The 20,107-nt window shown below is 40.1% G+C and overlaps 1 long non-coding RNA gene across 1 annotated transcript; it reads right to left on the bottom strand.

The window, feature by feature from the left end:
* Positions 1–5,696: 5,696 nt before the first annotated feature.
* On the bottom strand, positions 5,697–19,789 carry LOC124248411 (uncharacterized). Its single transcript, XR_006891037.1, has 3 exons — positions 19,707–19,789; positions 6,415–6,511; positions 5,697–5,903 (listed from the first exon to the last, which is right to left on the bottom strand). It is a non-coding gene; the product is annotated as an uncharacterized LOC124248411 (long non-coding RNA).
* Positions 19,790–20,107: the final 318 nt, after the last annotated feature.

Genomic DNA, 20,107 nt, shown 5'->3' with positions numbered 1-20,107 from the left:
TGTTATTATCATTTCTTCTTATTTCTTTTTATTTGAGGTGGATTGATTCACATTGGCCTATGTCTTTACTTTTAGCGTTACTTTATTTTTTCGCCCTAAGTATATCTAAGTGTATGTCTTGTAAGCTGCATATTATTGATTTTTAAATAATTTTGAGTCATATTAGAGAGCAATGTAAACTGTTTACAAGTATTATAACAATTGTTGCTCTTGATCTAACATTTTATCATTTAATTTTCCTTCAAAATAATTATTTTATTTGTGATTTCTAATCTATGTTTACCCAATTAGTGAAAAAAAAAAAACCACTTTGGCAGGTAGGGATTTTTTTCCTCTTGGAGTTTTAAGTACCCCTTACTTCTCTATTCCCCTTTGTAGAAGATTACCTTATTGTTACCAATTATTTGCTGCCCCTACCAGAGAGGATGTTGTTCCATCCCACACTGATGCAAGATCAACCAGATGAGGTCCACCAGTACTGAGAGGACGATCTAAGAGCCATCTCATGGGTCCACCATTGATTGTCTCCCTCTTTCAAGGGGCTGGACATTCCAGATCAGAGGTTCTCTTTCAGCTTGGATCCCAGACTGACGAACCACAGTTTGACCCACAATGCTATGCAAAAAGAAAGCCTTTGTTGTGTAAGCCACTGAGATGTTTGGGTTGTTAGCTACTGTAGCATAACTAGCCTAAGCTGATTGATACAGAAATTAGTACTGGAATTAGGTTACACTAATTATGCTCATTTCCCATTATCATTAAGCCCTACATCTACAATCTCCTTTTCTCCCATGGCTCCCCTTCAATCACTACTTCCAAATTCTGAGTATGTTTGGCATCACATTCCACTTCACTATTCAATTATTACCATTTAATTATCTGGCTTCCATTTCTAGTATTTCAAATGATGTTTATTTAACCAGGCTATATTATCTCTTTTTTTCTAACTTGCCTCAGGACAGATGCTTAAATTTTCTCAAAATTCCCTTTTTATAAAAGCTTAAAAATAGAAGGTAATATATATATATATACACACAATATATATAATATGTTTATATATATATACACACTATATATATATACATGCACTATATATATATACACACTATATATATAATATGTTTATTTTTTATTTTCATGTAAAACTTAATTTTAGGTTAGTTTTAAAATTCTGTTATTTCTTTTAGATTAACTAGTGATTTTTTCTGATTTCCTTCCTGGATTATTCTACCCTGTCTACCACCAATTTATCTCTGCAATAAATACTCTAACAACCTTAATGGCTGGTTTTCCTTATATAAGGCAAGACACCTTACGTAAAAATTTCTTTCTTCCTTCATATAAGGGAGAGAAAGCCAACCTGGAGGTCCCCACAACCATTCTCTGTGTGGGGAGACTTGCTTGGCCTCGTGCGGGTCTATCGATTTCTCAGCTGCCTCTTAGAAACTTCCCTAAGAAACAATTCCACCAGCTCCCTTTTCAAAATGGCTGAGAGGCTGTGGATTCCTGGCTCTGGGCAGCTTTAAAAAAGTGCCATCAGGTGAGTCTTAATTCTCTTTATCTGCTTGTACTTAAGAATCTTCTAAGGCTTGTGCGCAGCCTGGCCCATCAGAATCAGGTCAGGATGGCGGAGCAGCCCTGAGCCCCAAGAGCTCAGAGGAGGAGCTCAGTGGAGGACTCAGTGGTAAGTGGAGTCTGGAGGTGCAGGCAGATGAGGAGTCAGTGCTAGAAATATCACGTGGCAGAGAAAGGAAAGACCATGGTGCAACCGAAGCAGCATTCTAGTTCTTGAAGGGATGTGGTATTTTGGCTGCCCCTTAATTTGAGTACCAGGCCTAGATTAAAAAGAAAACAGAATAAACACAGCAAAACAAACAAACCAAAGCAATTAATTTGGCTGGTAGTCAGTGATGGAGCAAGAAGGTGAAGAATGTAATAAAATAACTGTCAATAAGGTACAATATAGGTACATATTTGCAGATGAATAAGGAAAGAACTAAACTATACCTGAGTATATTAGTTTCTTGGGGCTGCTATAACAAAGTAAAACAGAGTGCCTTATAACAACAAAAATTTACCATTTCACAATTCTGGAGACTAGAAGTCTGAAGTCAAGCTATCAACAAGGTTGGTTGCTTTCTGGGGCTCTGAGGGAGCTCTGTTCCATGCCTCTCTCCTTGCGTCTGGTGGTTGCTGGCAATCTTTGGCGTTGCTTGGCTTGCAGATGAAGCAGCACTCCAGTCTCTGCCTCTGTATTCACATGGCGTTCTCCTCTGTGTGTGCCTCTGTCCAAATTTCCCTCTCCTCGCAAGGATTCTGGTTGTTGGATTAGGCCCACGCTAATGAATATGACCTCATCTTAACTTGGTTATAGCAAAGTTATAGTAAAGACCATAATTCCAAATAAGGTCACGTTCCAGGGGTTGGGACTTGAACATATGGTTTTTGGGGACACAATTCAAATTACGACACCAAAGCACAGGTGTGTAGCCAGATATGTAGCTACTTTTTCAAATTCTTTCAAGTCTCACATGTAGAATCATGATTACCACAATATGTGGGGCCAAAAAGAACCCACATGCGGGGCCCAGCTCTAAAAGTTAGGCAGGGAAGAGTGGAAAGGAAGACTAGCAAATCATGAGAAAACGAACAGACAGCACCAGAAACTCTTAGAATGAGCAGGGTATACAAGTGAAGGATGGAAAAATGAAAACAAACAAACACAAAACTGTGATAACTGCTGTGTTTTAGACTGCACAATTGTCCTCGATTCTGCACCCCTCCTTGCATCCACACATTGCCATGGCTTCGTAAGCTGAGTATATTTCCCAGCCCCTTGACTTTCGGCTGTCCCACCTGTTTTGCTTCAGCCAATGGAATGGGCATGACGCATGTCAATTCCAAATCATATGAAACCTTGAGTGTTTCTGATTCTCCCTCAGCCTCTATCATTCCCCTGAAAAGAAGTCTGCTGGGACAAGGAGAAGGAAAAGCATATCAAGTAGAGCTGCATCAGCTTCTGCACAGACATGGAGTGAAAGGCAGAGCCACCCTGATCCCACAGCCTGAAGCAGAGTTGTCCCCCAGCTGAAGATTCTCTGTGAATATCTGAGAGAATAAAAAACTATCGTTTTAAGACACTGAGTTTTGGGTGTTTTTTTATGTGGCGTTATCATGCCAATACTTAAGTGATACAACAGCCATGGCATGAAACTTCAAAAGTATTTTTTTCAGTTTCTGGAATGCTTGCAATTGTTTTTAAAGGACTATTATAAATAAGACACTCTCATAATTACCCAAGGACGTACAGATGTGCTGACTTAAGGGTTAGTACTTCACATAGCTGCAGTAGAGTGGCAATATTAAGGTACGAAATTCTGGGAAAGAAGGAAAATTAGTAGGGCATGTCCATTTGGACAAAGTGCTGAGCATTAAAACCAAGGGAAAAAGGCTGAAGGTTTTTTTTTAGATACTCATCAGTCATCTTGGGCTGCTATAATGAAATACCATAGACTGGTGGCTTAAACAGCAGAAATTTATTTCTCACAGTTCTGGAGGCTGGAAAGTCCAAGATCAAGGTTTATACGGGTTTTGGCATGTGATGACAACTCTCTTCCTGGCTTGCAGATGGCACCTTCTTGCTGTGTCCTCACATGATGGAGAGACACATTTCTGGTATTGCTTCCTCTTTTATAAGGACACCAGTTTTGTGGAGTCAAGACTCTACTCTTATGACTACCTTTAGCCTTAATCACCTCCTCATAGGCTCTATCTCCAATATATACATGAGAGGGGTTAGGGGTTCAACACATGACTTTGTGGGGACACAATTCAGTTCATAGCTGTTCTTTAATTAGGGCTCATGTTTCTACACTCTGCTCAGGTAATAGAGTATAGAAGAGAACCAGCTAACAGTAATAATAATAGTTCCTTACATTGGCATGATACTGTATATTTTTCACTACTTTATTTCCATAATTAATGTTTGATGATGGCAAATAGTTATTACCCTTACTGTATAAATGAGGAAGCTTAAATATTTTATAAAATGAGGAAAAAAAGTGATTTTCTTGAAGTATAAGAATTATGATGACTCAAGGGCAGGACCTAGAAAGTCTGAGAACTCATCACCAATATTTTTTTACAACGGTAGTCTTTAAGATCAGAGAAAAAAATTAAAATTACATAAACCACTCCCACCTTGGATATTAGATTTGAGAAGGCTCTCATTTTGCAGATCATCTACAAAATCCATCATTTTAGAGAGAAGGATAATGAAGTGCAAAGTTCCATTGGCTTGTTCTTGGTCACATGTCTATGGAATTTGTCTCCATCTCCCCCAGCACAGAGCCTCCAGCGCAGACATCTTGAGCAGATATAAAGGTAGAGATAGCTATTGCTAAACTGTCAATTTTCACTTGTAAATTAGACAGGATAAAATAGCGTCAACTGAAGATTAGTAATGAGTTCACATTTTAATGGAGACTGGCAGGTTAACGAATGTTGAAATAAAATATGAAGAAGTACTGTAGACATATGGCAGTGGGAATAACAAAGTCAAGACTAACTAAAATCTGCTCATATCCAGATTTCTTCTGAAATTGGACAGTTATCGATTAAATGTACTAACTGTATATTGTCCATTCATTTCTTTGTACATTGGAAACAACTTCTTCCAGGGAGAAAAACTAAAGTGTGAAAAAATAGGGAAAATATCTGGAAGAAAGAAATTTCGAGAATAAAAAAAATCCTCACAGGGACTATCCTCTCCTAATTTATAATCTTAGAGAAATTAAATATTTTTATACATTTAAATCCTCATAATTTTTACCCATGTTACTATACTTAGGAAATTATTAGGTAGTGTTCTGTAAAAGAGGAAATGACACAAGAGACGTATGATCCAAGAAGGAAGGACTGTGACACACAAGAGTAGTGAGTGGAAGCCCAAGAATGAAGAAAAGTCCCAGATGACAGGTCAAGAAAAACCATATTTGAATTGGAGGAAAAAGACAATAGCTCTAGAAGAAAAGTCTCTATGGGGGAAAAATAAGTAATTGTTAGATTATCTATTATGATATGCCACTTGGAGTAAAGAAAACTTCTGAGAGGTATATGAGAGAGCTAATGAAATATTTGGAAAAGTAATGAGGATAGCTACATAGGTAACTATGTATGTAGAGTAATGGCTTTGTGTGTGTGTGTGTGTGTGAGGAAGATTGTCCCTGAGCTAACATCAGTGCCAATCTTCCTCTGCTTTGCATATGGGATGCTGCTACAGCATGGCTTGATGAGTGGTGTGTAGGTCCTCATCTGGGATCTCAACACATGAACCCTGGGAAACCAAAGTGGAGTGCATGAACTTAACCACTACACCACTGGGCCGGCTGCAATGGCAATTATTAATTCCAGGAAAACCAAAAAGTTGTAAAAGGAAGGACATGTGATTATAATATAATAATTGGTTTAGTGAATAACATTTACTTAGGTATAATGAAATAAACAGATGTCATTGATTAATTGTAAGTGTCAGGTAACTATATTAGTAGTATGGGGGAAATGGTTTTAAAATACTTTGTTAGTAATCTATTGCTGCATAACAAATGCCCCCAAAACTTTGTGGTTTAAAATAACAAACATTTATTCTCCTCACACTCCCTGTGGATCAAGAATTTGGTAGCAGCTCAGCTGGATGGTTCTGGCTCAGGGTCTCTGATGAGATTATGGTCCAGATGTTGGCTGGGGCAGCAGTCATCCGAAGACTTGGCCGGGGTGGGAGGAAATGCTTCCAAGCTCACTCACATGGCACCTGGCAGGATGCTTCAGTTCCTCAATGGATGTTGGACAGGTGCCTCAGATCCTCACCATTTGAGCCTCTTCTCACAACATGGCAGCTAGCTTCTCTTAGTGCAAGTAATAAGAGAGAGACAGAGAGAGAGGAGAGACCGTGACAGAAGCCATATTACTTTTCTATGACCTCATCTCCCAAGTCAAACACAGTCACTTCTGCTTTATTCCATTTGTCAGAAGGGAGTTACAAATTCCAGCCCACATTCGAGAGAAGGAGGATCAAGCCAAGCAAAGAGTATCAGGGAATTTATGGACATATTTTTAAATCCACATAAGAACTTTTATAAATTATAGAGTGTCAAAAGATATACTCTAAATTTGATTAATCGAAAAAGTAGCATAAGCATTTTATTTGTATGAAAGTAAGTACTATTAAAAAACAGCTAAAAGAAGTAAAAGTGGTTGTCTTTGGGGAGGAGAATTGTGGAGGTAAGGAGGAAAGACGTAGGGCACTATTTTTTTATATTTTTTTATAGTCCTTTCATAACTATTTTGTTTAAAAAAAGTTTTTAAATTAAACACAAAGAGATAGAAAGAAAATGGAAAATAGAAAAACTTTCTTACCACGTTTCAGCACTGTTTGATGCCATGTCTATTTACCATCTAAAGCTTCTTGATATAACACTATTATTCCTTGTTCCATGTTTTGAGAATCTCAGACCTAAAGAAAAAAATGTTAAGGAGATTCTCCTTCCCAACTTATTTTTCATGAAAGGAAGGGAAGAGAATGGAAAGGAAGGAAAAGTAAGAGGAGAGGAGAAGAGAGGGGAGAGGGCAAAGGCAGCGAGAGGAGAAGAGAGGGGAGAGGGCAAAGGCAGCGAGAGGGGAAGAGAGGGGAGAGGGCAAAGGCAGCGAGAGGGAAGGAAAAAGGGAAGAAGGCATTTATGTTCTCCTTCAAAGTCACCACTTCTGCTAGCCCTTTAACATCCTGTGAAGCAGGGGAACATTAACTAAATTTAAAAGGCATCTTTATAAATCAATTATCAAGGAGATTGATTAATATTTGTTGAATGAATTAATGAATTTCCAACGACCTTACCATACAAATGCTGTCAGTTCTCCAATATTATCGATTTTCCCACAAGGATAGTAGATGGAAGCTATCCCTGTATTCCTAGGGAAAATCTTACATGCAAGCTTTCTTGTCTTTATTTCTATTTTGTGTACATTTTTGTCTTTGTTTCCATGGCGCCAAATATTGCTTCAGATGTATAATTTTTGGAAAGGCATCTACCCAGTGCTAGGCTGTGCTCTAGAAGATGCAGCCATCACTCTTGTTCGAAGGTGAATCCGGGTGGGCTTGTCTCCCCCTTGTGTCCTTGTTCTATTCAATGCTCTGCCTTCTCTCAGACACCTGTGGTGATCCAGGGACCCCCCATCTGGAAACATGTTTTCCTGTTTTTTCTCCTATATGGCCGCACCATTTTAAATGTGTTAATTAAGTTTCCTACATTGCGACTGGCTGTATACACATTTTTTTTTTTATATCAATGAGTATGTACCTTCAGCTCTGAGTGACAGAAATGACCTACAGTGGGTTAAAGAAATAAGGAATTTTCTTTTTCTCATGTAAAAAGTGGTCCGGAAATGGGCTGCATTTGTCTCCTTTTTCTTTTCCATTCAGCCATCTTAGGATGTGGCTTCCAAGCTCATCATTGTTACCTCAAGGTTTCAGAATAGCTGTTTCACCTCTGGCATTGCTTCTGCATTCCTGCCAGGAAGAAGTGGAAGATTCAAAGCAAAAGTGGCAAGCCAGCCAAGTCTCTCTGCCATTAAGGAGCTTTCTCAGAAGTTTCACTATCTGTCTAGACCAGAATTGGGCTATCTGACCACCGTTCAATGTAAGGAAGGCTGGGAATTATTCTTTCGTTGTTGCTGTTTGAGTGTTTGTTTGAGTGTTTGAGTGAGTGTTGCTGCTATGGCAAATTGCTTGCAAAAATGACAGCAATTATCTTCCTCTTTTTTCCGCCTCCCTTACAATGTGACTTTGAACCTCCCCCCACTAAGATGTACAGTGTGTTTCCCCACTCCTTAAGTCTGGGCTTGCCTCATAACTTGTTTTTGCCAATGGGATCAAGTGGAAGTGACGTCGTGCGAGTTTCTAGCCTAGACTTCAAAGGAATGTACATGCTTTGTCTTGCTCTCTCAGAACTATGTTGATGCACTATGTGAACAAGCCGAAGCTGTCCTGCTGGATGCGAGATGAAAGACACATGGCTCGATTACCCCTGCTACCCCAGGCAATAGCCAGCCCATCCTCAGAAACAGAGTTGCCTGGCTGACCAGCAGATGATCTCAGACACATGAATGAAACCCACAGAGACCATAAGAACCAGTAGCTGAACCAAGCCCATATTACTGACTCAAAGAACCATGAATGGTGGTTAATCACTGAGTTTTTTTTATGGATTATAATACATCAAAAGCTAACTGATACAGTTACCCTAAATAAAAATAGGGCTGGTGCTGGCCCGGTGGCACAGCAGTTAAATTTGTGTGCTCTGCTTCGGTGGCCTGGGGTACACCAGTTCAGATCCCAGGCATGGACCTACACACTGCTTATCAAGCCATGCTGTGGCAGGCATCCCACATATAGAGGAAGATGGGCACAGATATTAGCTCAGAGCCAATCTTTCTTAGCAAAAAGAGGAGGATTGGTGGTGGATGTTAGCTCAGGGCTAATCTTCCTCAACAAACAAAACAAAACAAAACAAAACAAAAACAAACCAAAAAAGAATAGGGCTATAATTGTAAGGGAGAAGGTAAGAAAGGATATTAGTTAGACAGCTAGCTGCGTCTATCATAGAGTGGACCAATATTTCCTGACTCTATGGTATTCTGTGGGCTCAAAGGAACTTATGTCTCTTTTAATTGATTTTTTTAAAAGAAATTCAATACGTAGGATAATGATTATTTTAAAATAAAGCTGAGATATTCAGGATGCATATTGAGTGGGTATGTATGACAGTTAGTGGAGAGCAAATGAGCAAGCAAGGCCCTGTGCCTCCCTTAGTTTCTTACTCAGATGAACACCACCCGCCACCATGGTGGTTTGGACCATCATCGGTTTTAGGTGTTTTCATCTTTAGTCATATATTGTTTAATTCATGCTCAAGTGGCACTGATTGTTAGAAGGGAGGACAAAGAAATGCTGGTTTGGAAAACAAGAGACAAATGAAAATCCCATTAAGATCATCTTCACCAGATCTGTGGGCTACAATCATATTAACTATTTCTCATATAGCAGGGACGCCTTCCATGGCACTTCAGGAACCAATGCTTAAAAGGAAAAATACAGCAATGATTATTATATCCAAGTTGGCATATTATTTATTGAAATACGAACTAACCATACTTACACAGTGTAATTTGGAAAGAAATACTTCTAAATATGACAGAAAACTTTTCTTGCATTTACTCATTTTGAAACACAAGAAGAAAATTGTAAAAATAAACTGCTTTATTTTTATGCAAAATGCAAGCATCCCAAATATCAGGTCATAAAAATTAGTATCTTTTGGTGTCCATGTTGAATGGTGTGATATGAAATTATATTTCAAACTATAGTTTTATATATATTCATTACCAAATCTAGTCATGATATAGTTTTGATAATTAACTTAAACTAAGTCAGTGTGTCTCTTAGTAAATGAGGAAATTTAAAAGCAATACTTTATATAGGATATATAATCATTAAATACTTCAAATGCAATATGTATGTACACGTATACATGTGTACATCTATATAAACATATATACACATATATTAAGTAACTATGAGACCTATTTATTTATCTATATCTCATAGTTACTGAATGTTAGTTCTTTAACACAAATGCATGAGAATAAATAATGGCTCCATGGGTGACACAGTGTATTACCAACCAGACAGCAAAGATGTAACTGACGAAAAGAATGCTGCCATGGAGACATGTTGCTGCAGGGGTGCTGGGCATCTTCTCAGGCTTTGTGCTGCTTATCTCATTCATGGCTTGGTTCTGCATCAGCCGTTGCCATTGACAGAGGGTGAGGCATGGCCCAGGTAATTATTGTGGGAGCAGGATCCGAACTAGCTGCCCCCTCACAGGTCTTGTTGTCCTCAGTCTTGGAATTTCACTTGTTCCCTATGTTTCACAGCAATGTGTATCTTCTTTGTTTCCAAAATGAGCTCTCTTTAGCAAACCCTCTTCATGTTGTAGACTCTTTGGGAGTCGAGGGCAAAATTTATTTGTCAGGTATGTTCTTATTAGAATTGATTTCTAATAGGCTAGCATGTGATTAGGAGGGACCAACCCAATGGAGAAGTGCTGAAATTTTCAGAGGTTAAACAGGGCAAAAAGTAATGGAGGCCATCTTCTCAAGCCTGACCAGAGGGGTGATGGAAGTTTGGAGTCCCAATCCACTTTGATGTTCTCAAATGTTTTGATGATATCCAAAAGGCTATTCAAAATTAATTCATATAAAATAATGATGCTCCGTACAAAGGCAGAAAAGCCTGCAAATAAGGAATCCTCATGCTTCAGAACTAAGAGCTGACCTAATTCACGATGGCCTTGCTCTGTGAACATCCCCATCTGTAGCAGGCCCACTTTCCTTTTTTAGTACCAGGCACTGGGCAGAGAGGAGTCATGTGGTTTCCCCAGCTTGCCACAAAGTTGTAGAGAATAATTAATGAAGGGCCAACACTGGAACTTATTTTCAGCTCACTTGATATAACTGTGTTTTCTGGATGCACAGCTGATATTTTCCAACTAACAATAAATGCGCATTCTTCAGGTCCTTAGCCTGACCTACTGAACTGCCAGGAGTGCGTACAGGTAAGACTCCTCTTAGGAAAGCCAGACTTTAACATATCAAAACAGCCTTGTGCAGTGCTTGTGTTTTCATACACGTCTTATTTCTGAATTGGATTTTATATCTGTTGAGGACCTAGGCTGCTTTTTATTTTTCATTCTGATCCCAAATTTATATTGGGAGCATATGTATTTGTCTATATCAGGAACATAAAAAATTTGTTGGTGAGAATATTAAAGGATTAAATTGCTATGTTCGTAATTAGAGGAAAGAGCTCCTGATACTTGCACATCAGAGGCATCTGGTAGGAATTCCAGGACAGATCAGAGTATCAGTACAAAGGTCTGGGCAGCCGTGTGGCTGAGAGTGTTTTAGGTTAAGTCACCATAGAAGCAGACCCTTAGGGGTAGGGTGAAGATTAGTACATGAGAAAAGATGGAGGAGACAAGAAGGAGCAGGAGGAAGGATGGCAAATTTTATAACACAAAGTCTAGATGTGGTGACACACCACCATCGCCATGGCAATCTCTGAGACATGGTATGATGCAATCTGTGCAAAGCCCTTAGCACAGGGCCTAATGCACAGCAAGCACCCGGGAAACAGTTATTGAAGGTCTCCTACAAGGCAGGCACTCTGCTCAGTGCTTTTTACGAAACTCATTTAATTTTCAGAACATCTCCACAAGAGAGATACTATTATCACCACATTACAGCTGGAGCAACTGAAAACTGAGGGAGTAATTTACTTGCCCAAGGTCACGTGACCACTAGTCATAAATCCATCATTTAACTGCTAGATGGTTCTGCCTCTTTGTTAGCTATTATCATAGTTAATGCTAATTGGCTGTTGTTATTAAGTATTATTATTATTTGTACTCCATAATAATACTTCATGCTACCGTTACTGCTCTGTACCACCTCCAAACGCTCACTATTATTATTAACAGCAAAGTGTGAGTATGATTGCACTGTTTTAAGAGTCTAGGACTTGGAATTCAGGCTGCCAGTGTTCAAATATTTTTCTTCTTTCATTTCCTAACTGCGAGTGTAAATCGGTTACTAAACCTTTCTCAATTGGTAATCTCATCTGGAAAATGGGTATCATCCTTGTATTGCGATCTTTAGGGCGTACAACAGAGATCTTTTTTTATTCTTTTCTGTTGGGCACATAAGATTGTACTTCCCCAGTCCATCTCAAGGTAGGTGTGACCATGTGACTTGCATTTGGCTAATGAAATGTGAGTGAAAGTGATCAGTATAACTTCCAGGCAGACGTTTTAAGTGCAAGTGAACAACTTGCCACATCCCCTGTCCTTGCACTGGCAATCACAAGGGAGGGTTGTCACCCCAGTCCCTGACTGACCATGTTGATCAGACCCCTCAGACAGCCCATGACTGGCATGTAGCATGAGTGATAAGTAAATCTTAGTTGGTTTAAGCGCTTGAGATTTTGAATTATTAGTTTTTTATAGCACAATCTAGCCTACTCTGATCTAGCTGCAGAATAACCCAGTAAGTCCCGATTGGTTAAGTTACGCTGCAGTAACACACAGCCCTGTGATGACACGATGTAGCTTATGCTGCATGTACATCATGGGTTGACTGCATCCTCTTCTCCACGTCGTCTTCATTCAGGGACCCAGGCTGACAGAGTAGCTGCCATCTTGAAAATTCCTGGTTGTCATGGCAGAGAGGAAAGAGAGCGTGGCAAACCACACATTGGGTCATAAAGCTTCTGCCTGCTGATAATGCATGGCACTTTGCTTACATCTTGAGGGCCCCACCTAAGTGTAAGAGTGCAGGGAACAGCAATCCTACCTCTACTTTAGAGAACAAGTCCTAATATATTACGTATAACCTCACAGATTGCTCTATATCTACGTCATCTAACATGTATATTACCTGTATTACCAATATTAAACTTTGTGTGTTTATATGTAAATATCCTGGGTACAGAAAGTGATTTGTAAGCAAGTGACATTTTAGTTCCAGAATTAAAAAAAATATTTGGCCAAATCTTTGCAGGTAGAATTTTGTTTGGGGTCTGAACAACCTCTTCTATTAATTTTTACAAAAAGTATTCCTTTGGAAAGAAGAGACTATGCCTCTATCCTCTGGAATATTTAGTTATCAAAACCCTTTTGGAAAATATTAAGCATTGAGCCCTCTTTACTTTAGGTTCAAGGGCATTTAAAGGGACATCAACACAACTTTTCTTTCTCCAATTTTCATTTTCCTTTCATTCTAGTTTATTCAGGTAGTGATCATTGTGGTTATGCTGTAATGGAGTTATAATCATTTGTGTATTCCTATCATGTATACCTCATTATTACTCTGCAAAGGAATGACTGTACCAATTATTAAATTTGCAAGATTGACTTAACTGAAGTTTGGCTTGATTTCAAATCTATACCTTATTTCTATATGCTCAAACTTATCAGTTGGTTATACATGTCACATTGGCTACTAATTTGATTTTTTTTTAAATAGAAGAAGAAAAATAGAGGGAATACTGTCCCTCATACCATCACCATGATTTTTCTCATTTTGATAATAAATCCATCTAATGTGTGTATAAATCCATCCCATATGTAACTATTCATCTAGAACTTTCAATAATGTGACTACAATGCCTACACACAAAGCTCTAAGCCAGCTGAAGACCAACCAGCTTTCCTGCATAGAAAATTGAATTCTTCTCCCTAGAAAACAGCAGAGACAAGCAGAATGTGAGGATCAATGAAGATTAATGGCATATTGCTTGATACAAATTGAAACAGACAGAGGAAATGTTGTCTCTTGGGGTTAATCAGGGGCTGATCAGGGTCCAGACTTTTGGTCTAAAATCCAACTCTAGCACTTTTTCTCTGAGATGCTGATGCTACTTATGCAGCCCCTTCTGGCTGGCAGTGAAAGAGGCACATGAAGGATGGAGTTTTATGGCTTTGAGGTTAACAAAAGGGAACAGAATCTCTCACAGCAGTATTTGTCAAGGTCTCATGTTTGTCAGACTGTAGTGACAGGAAAACCTGTGCATATCTCCAAAACATCTTGTGGCTAGAGTTCATGAATGGTCTCATGTGTCTTGTCAGTGAATGTGTTTCCTCTTGACTTGGCTGCTGGGAAGCTCAGAATTGAATCTGTGACACAGTTTAAACGTTTTTGCAGAACCGAAAACATTTTGGGGTACTGTTCAGCCTTTGCTTGGTTTTATCTAACCTCACTAACTGTCTTTTGTTAACTATTTTGACTTTTTATGGAGCTATGCAGGGAATGCATCAATCAGTTCATTGACATTCTTATGGCTAAATACCAAACTTTAAAGTTACAGTGATGAGATGAAGACTCATCGGAGGCTAAAATAAGCTGGAGAATACATAACCTATAGCTATTGAGGAGGTCGTTGAAATAGAATCTAATTGGATTGACTGACGGTCAATCTCAGGGCTATTTTGAGCCAGAAATGCATTGTTTCTCGGGGAAATAGTAGGAAGTAGGGTCAAGCCCTAGAGAGAAAAGAAAAGGCTAATTGACTTGGAAAAATCATCCTGTCATGGCTACTTAGTCTATTAAAAATATTTTCCTCATCTACAAACCACTCAGCTACTGGTCCAATATAAATGATAAAATATAAATATATTTTATATTTGCAATATAAATGATAAAATATAAATGATAAAATTTCTTGAGCACCATCTCTGAAAGTAGAAGCCAATGCGTCATTGTGAGGAGAAATAAAGTGTCATTGATATTAATGAACTTCCTTGCACGTCTCGGGTAGCCCACAACTGCTGGGCTCCTGGTGCAGCATAACTAACTTGCTTAGTGAATTCATTGGGGAAGACAGAGGTTGTATTTTGGGTGGCGGGGTCTATGACTCATCCTGTGTAAACTACACTTCCGTGTGGTGAGAAAGACAGGTTCTTATCTGCAGCAACTACGGCAGTGGAGTTAAGCTCCTAGGGCTGGTGTTCCATCTGCCTCTTAGTCTACTTGTGGTGTACGATGAATCCATAGAAGGATCTGAGGCACCTTGGAGAGTGCTCCTTAGAGATAGTAAATAGGCCAGAGGTTCTGACTGGGGACCAGTAGCTGAGTGGTTTGTAGATGAGGAAAATATTTTTAATAGACTAAGTAGCCATGACAGGAACAAACTGTGTGTGTGTGTGTTGGGGGGGGGGGCGGTGTTGGTGGAGCTCCAAACCAAGGTGGAGTTGTAATAATGGAAGGTCGATGGGGCTGTGACAGAATCTCTGTGAAGATATCCAAGCATGTTTGGGCTTCCAGAGATGACGTAGCAACTCTTGGCCCAACCACTTATTAAAGTACTTTTCATATATTAGCTCACTTAATTTTTTTTTAGCTCTGTGATATAGATGCCATTATTATACTCATTTTACAGAAAAGGAAATTGAGACATTAAACACTTAGATAACTTTCCCACAGTCACTCAACTTCTAAGCCCAGTAACTGAGATTCAAACCCAGGCAAGGGGCCTTTAGAGTTATCGGCCTCACCACATCAGCTTTGCTGCTCTCAATCCCTGCTTAGAATGGCAGTGGAGCCCGCATGCAGCTATCAGGATATATTCAGGAGTGGCGGAGTTCAGAAGACTCCCCAGAAGCAGCCACAAGCTGTGCTCAGAATCAGCCCTCCATCCCTTCTCCATCATCACCCAACACCTAGGCCCTATTTTTGAGCTTGGCTCTTAAACACAGGATGAATTGCCATTTCTGAAAAACAAACTCATTCGTGGAGAATTATTGCCTTCAGCTTCCAACTAGTTGGTCTATGAGGAGCAGGTTCCTCTACTTATATGTTTCAGGGAGCAGAGTGAGTCTTGATCTTTTCTCTTATTTAAGTTGATCCATTTCCTCTGCAGTGACCATCTTGGCAACAAGTGTGACATCTTTTGCTAAGCTTCTAAAAAAGAATGAATTCCTTTTCTTTCTGTTTCCAGGAAAATGGGTCCTGTACCAGCCCTAGAAAGGGCCGGTAATAACACAGGGAAGAGCTCACGTGATCCTCTGCAGAACAAAGCAAGTCTGTCTCTCTCAGTTAAGCCAAAATTCAGCAAAAACCTGTACCCACTTCATGGTTAAGCCCTGAGAAATTGGACTCATTAGAGTCCCTAAGTGCTGACACTACCACCAATTATTTCATGACTCCTGGAGCCTGGCTTTTGTCACAGATCATGGCCAGACAACTGCCTCCTTGGCAGGGAACATCCCTCTGTAATAACTGGCCATAAAGACCATTAATGGTGACACTCCTTCTGCCTCTGATCTGCAATCTGCTCCAATTACCATTGATGAGATATCAGAAGATAATCTACTACCAGGCAGGAATATTGAGTGCTTCAGCTCTGCTGCTTGGGAAGCGAAGAGGATAGGAAGAGTTCGTTTGACCCGATAAGTTACCTTTACGTGAAAGTGAACAGTGGAGGTGCAAGTGTGGGAAGAAAGCGAAAAAGAAGAAAATAAGGTGGCAGTGCCTATAATTGCTTCCTAGATTTTCTCTCTCTCTTTTTTAAACCACTCTTGACCTCTTTCCCTATGTTTACTTTGAATTGCCTTTATCTTCCCCAGGTTTCAAGATAGCAATTAACACCAATTCTAAAATTTAAGAAATGTCAGTTACCTAGGAATCCTAACAGCAATTAAAATGTTATCAGGAAAATTTTAAATTCTAATTGAAGGAAAAGAAAAACAATATCATTAAGAAATCTTCTGTGACATTTTAGTGCTGGAAACAAAACTCTTCCCGGATCTCACAGGTAATGCTTTGTGCCTGGAGAGACCTTTAAAATAAATGTCACATTGGACAGGAAAGGCCCACTGCTTGGAGCAGACCAGGCAGCTTTTCAGAGGCTCCAGGCCACAGTGCTGGGCTCTCAGAAGAATGAGGATTTACATGTGGTCTGTGCCTGGAGAACTGTATCAGTCAGGGTTCAGCATGAAAACAGAGCTACTGTGGATAGTACGAAATGAGGGCTTTATTTTGGGAATTAGACCTTATGCAAATGTGGCAAGACCTGGGGAAGTGCAGATCTGGAGGAGCAACCAGAGACTCAGAGAATCAGCTGCCAACTAGTCCGACTGCACCTCTGGTATGGATGACATCAGAACTTGCAGGAATATTCTGTAGCGATGTTCAGGCCGTTAGAGTGGGATGCTAAAAGGAGGAGCCCAAGAGGGCCTATGGGAAGCTGTTGCTTCTGTGCAGATCTCACGTCCATGGGTCCACAGCCAAGCACCTGGTGGCGGGCCTGGGGGTGCAGTGACGAAGAGGAGCAGGACAAGGGCCCGAGGAGATGGGACAAGTGAGGCCTGCCAGGTGCCTCGCTCCATCCACTGCTGCATCTCCCCACCATGACCTTTGGAGAGTGATGCTTCTGTTTCACTTCCTCCTCTGGCTCATGAAAGTTCTCCCTTTGGCTTAATCTAACCAGATCAAACAGAGAAGGAGTTCTCAAAAACATGGTCCCCGGTGTTAGCCAAGTTGAGATGCACACTTCAGCACACTGACTATCCAATAGCTCATTTACCTCAAGCTATCTGGCTATTTAACATTTCAATAAACACTTACTGAGTACTCATCACTATTCTAAGCATTCACATATCACAAAAAAGCATGTTTTTGACCTTTAAGGAGCTCACAGACTAGTTAGCAGAGAAAGACAGATATGTGAATAAAAACAAAAATTCAGTCAATTCAATGTGTTAAATGTAGTATTTCTGATATGAACAAAATTATTTAGGAATACCAAGGAAGAGTCTCTTTCTAAGGGAGTCAACGAAGGCTTTCATTGGGCATAAAATTGTGGCTTATGCAACCCAGGAATTCAACTCCTAGACATCTACCCAAGAGAAATTAAAACATGTCCAAGCAAAGACATATATACGTAACAGCATCAAAAATAATAATACCAAGCTGAAAACAATTCAACGCCCATCAACTGGTGAATGGATAAACATAATTTAGCATATTCATACAATGGAATAGTATGCAGCAATTTAAAAGAACAAACTACTGATACATGTAACAACACGGGTCAACAGCAAAACCATCATACAAGTAATAAATGCTAGAAATACTAAAAGCAGATTTGTACTTCCCTGAGGCTGGAGCTGGGAGCATGGATTGATAGCATATAGGAATGAGGGAATTTAGGGGTTGATAGATGTATTCTACATAATTGTATAAATTTACTAAAAACCATTGAACTGTACACTTACAATGAGTGAATTATATGATATGTAAGTTGAACATCAATAAAGCTGTTAAAAATGTTACAGTTTCCCACTTGGAAGCCCACGGCAGTGACCCTGAGGTGATAAATACATCCCAAATGCACTTATGTGTGTGAATTCTTTGAAAGTCTGGCTTCATTAGTTGGAGACCCACTATGTTAGTTAGGCTAATGCTAGCAGCTGTAACAGATAAATTCCAATAGCTCAGTGATTTAAAAGAAGAGGAATTTATTTCTGGTTGCTATAAGTCCATAATGGATGCTCTCTGTTGGCAGGCAGACCTCCTTCAGGTGCTTTTTCAGGGACCCAGACCCCTCCTGTCTTGTGATTCTTCTATTTCCAATGTAGATTCTAAGCCTGTGCTGTTCATCGGCATCGAGCTGAGGGACGACAGAGCTTGGAGGAACACGTTGTGGTGGTGGTGATGGAGGTGGTGGTGGTGGTGTTTACAGGCCAGGCCTGGAAGTGACAGGCTTCACTTCCACTCACATTCTATTGGCTAAGACCATCATTTGGCCACATCTAAAGGCAAGGAAGGTTGGAAAACAGTCTAGCGGTGCGCCCAGGACAAAGAGGAACTGTGTTTGATGGAATGCTGGCTGAGTTCAGTTACATCTGCCTGCTGTGCTTCCCTTCTCATCCCTTTCTCTCTTCACTTGCTTGTTTGAGGTTTGCAACTGATATACAGAGACACACTGGGCAGACTCTAGGATGCTATTTCCAGTGATAGGCTGATGCTAAAGAGGGAGTCCTCCCTGATGCTACTGGCCATGAGCATGGCAATGCTGATCAGACAATACTTTTTTTGCTGTATTCATTATGCACAACCCTTATCTTTATGTGGAGTGGGCAGCAGAAATTGAGGAGCAAGATTGCACTGATACCTGAATTGCTCTGTGTTATAAATTAGGCTGCGGCAGAAACTACAAGCATCATCCCTCTATGACACTTCTTTTATCTCTGGGGACTTGGGAGTTAGTGTGTTATGCCTGCTACTCTTTAACAACTGAGGGGAAAGGACTCAGCTGAGCCTTTCAAGGACTCTTTCCAGTGACAGAAAAAGCTTGATGATGGCAGAACTGAGCAAAGTCCCCGTCTGAGCAAAGGGATGGCTGCTATTTAGAGAGCAGATCGATGTAACCGCATATGTTATCAATATTCCAGCTAATTAGAGTTTTCTGCCTGGGGAGCATTGGTAGGAGTCACAAAAACAATGCTGACCCCTTTGTTGACAGACCCTAACCTATTTCATGCTCAGCTCTACTAATTCCCCACCTCATAAAGAAATTATCTAAGAGCGTTTATTAAAGCCTTCAGCATCCTCATAAGACAGTCCTAGTGTGGCGGGAAGAGGATATTGATGGATTGTCCATTATCAGCTGTGCATGGGATCTTGAAAAAGAGCTGGATGTTTGTTTCCTCTTCATGATGGAAGAGCAGAGGTGCTTAATTACACTCAAGCACTATTATCCCAGCAGCACTTCTGTTATCACTATAAACACTTGAAATCTTTAGGATGAACTGCTCTGACTTGATAGTGGTAATTGACTGGAAAGGAGCATTTAAAACTGGTTCTGCTTGTACATTTGCACTTGGCTTAGGACCTCAAGTGCTCCTGCCTAAAACATTTTGATGACATCCCTCCACACTAGAAATAATGTCCAGCCTCAGCCCTGTGTGATCTGGCCTCACCTAACTTCCCAGCCTCCCTCTCCCCTCCCCTCACTCACCACATCCCCTCCACCCTGGGCTTTTCTGTGTTTCTGAAACAAAACCAAGGGTACCCTCCCCACTGCATTTCGTACTCACCTTTCCTTCAACCTGGAGTCTCTTCCCCCAGCAATTCACAAGACTGGCTCTTCTTTACCTCTTAGCTTTCAGCTGAAATGTCGCCTCCTCAAGGAAGTTTTTCTTTGTTATTCAGTATAACAGTATCCACCCCCAATCAATTACATCATCCTGTCTTATTTCCTTCATAGTAGTTTATTATCATAATGCTTACTTAATTTCTCTCCTTGCTTATTGTCTGTCTCTCCCAAAAGTATATTAGCCCCGTAAGGGCAGAGATATTTTCCTGCCTTGTTCAACATTATTTCCAGCACCCAGAACAATGCTGGGTGCATAGAAGTGTGGAAATAGACAAAGACTATCCAAATGAGAATAAGCAAAGTCTATTTATTCAGAGTTTGTTATAGCAAGGGAGTCAGACT

This window comes from Equus quagga, chromosome 12 (assembly GCF_021613505.1).
Source record: "Equus quagga isolate Etosha38 chromosome 12, UCLA_HA_Equagga_1.0, whole genome shotgun sequence".
In the NCBI taxonomy this organism is placed as follows: domain Eukaryota; kingdom Metazoa; phylum Chordata; class Mammalia; order Perissodactyla; family Equidae; genus Equus; species Equus quagga.
The sequence above is the reverse complement of the archived record's forward strand: the minus strand, read 5'-3'. Positions and strand labels throughout refer to the sequence as shown.